This window comes from Neolamprologus brichardi, chromosome 9, assembly GCF_056152115.1.
Source record: "Neolamprologus brichardi isolate AB-2024 chromosome 9, ASM5615211v1, whole genome shotgun sequence".
NCBI classification, from domain to species: Eukaryota; Metazoa; Chordata; class Actinopteri; order Cichliformes; family Cichlidae; genus Neolamprologus; species Neolamprologus brichardi.
Window position 1 is genome coordinate 20,875,225 of NC_142112.1, and position 1,493 is coordinate 20,876,717.

Below are 1,493 nucleotides of genomic sequence, written 5' to 3' on the forward strand. Positions count from 1 at the left end.
CCTTTGTTGTCTCGCGTTTCTCTCTGCTGTGCACCCACAGGTGTGTTTGTAGATGACCTTACACGCGTACGTTTGAAGTGCATGAAAAGGAGGGGCGTTTGAGAGGCAATGGGAATTATATGGCGCTAATGAACTCCGATTGATTGGGAGAGATTGTTTTATTTAAATTTAAAGATAATTTGATTGTTCAAGGTGACTTTGGTCAGAAGATGAAGGCTTGCTCTGCTAATTGAAGACTTTTCACAATAGGCTTCTTAGTGCAGCGCAGAACCCCAGAGAGAGGCTTCTCAGAATTAAATCTTCTAACAGCGGTCTTCTTTATTTATCCTCTTGTCGGAGGGGGGGGAAGAAAAACATGTTTACAATCTCCACCACTGCCTGAGCTGTAGATGACAACTCATTCGCTACTTATTTTTTTTAAATGTACTTTTTTTTCTCCAACCACAAAACACAACATTTACTTTGGCAGGAAACAATCCCTGATAGTGAATAATTGGTTTAATACAGTGTCATCAAAGGTGGAGCTGTCCTTGTGTTTGTCCAGGCGCAGCTGGCTGCACCTCCTCACTCTCATCTCTCACCGTCCACTGCTACACCGAGTCACCGAAGCAGAGGAGGACGAAATCAAAATAATGATGCTGTGTTAAATCTAACGGCGTCACCAATCTCATCTCACACTCATATGCATACACACACACACACACACACACGCGCGCGCACGATGCGTGGCCTCTGTCGAGTTCAAAGCTGCAATCTGATGCTGCAGAGATTAAATGCCGGTACACAAATTGCAACAAGAAACAAAGTTTAATCAAAGTGACGTGACTGTAATCGCTCTGCCCTTATTTACCTGCTCTATTAACATGCCCTCGTCTCCATTTATAAAAAATGATGCCAGCGTAGAGCCTGACGGCTGCTTATGTCACCCTGTCCAGCGACCACCTACGACTGATGAAGTATTAAATTATGTGTTGATAATTAAAAAGGCTCACAGTGGCAGTTTTGTCCTGCAGCGCGAGTGAAAGACGGAGTCGAGGAGACTGTCAGGAATAAATCAGAGTGCTGGAGGTCAGCGCGACCGCAGAACAGTAGCACCTCCGTGATCGATGCTCCTTGTTAAGAATGGCTTAAATGAAGCAGAAAGATGTGTGCTGAAGATAATGACTCTTATTATGGAAGTGTTGAGTGAGCCAAGTGGGGAGATGCACTTTATGTCAATGAGCTCTGAGAATTTTTGAGAAGACCTGCTTAACATTCGACTCCTCGGTGCAGAAAGTACAAGTAGCGGTGATGATGATGATGATGATGAGGGGGAGAGTCACTGGACCTCCCACACGCTCCCTCCCTGAGATCTGCTAGGATGGTTCCTTAATTAGGCAAGTGACAGTATGTCCAATTCATTTGGCAAAGGTCCTCAGACAATATGACTAACGCTCAAACAACACTGGAAGTTTTGAAAGTAAACTGCAAGTTTTGTCCCTATGGAAGATTTC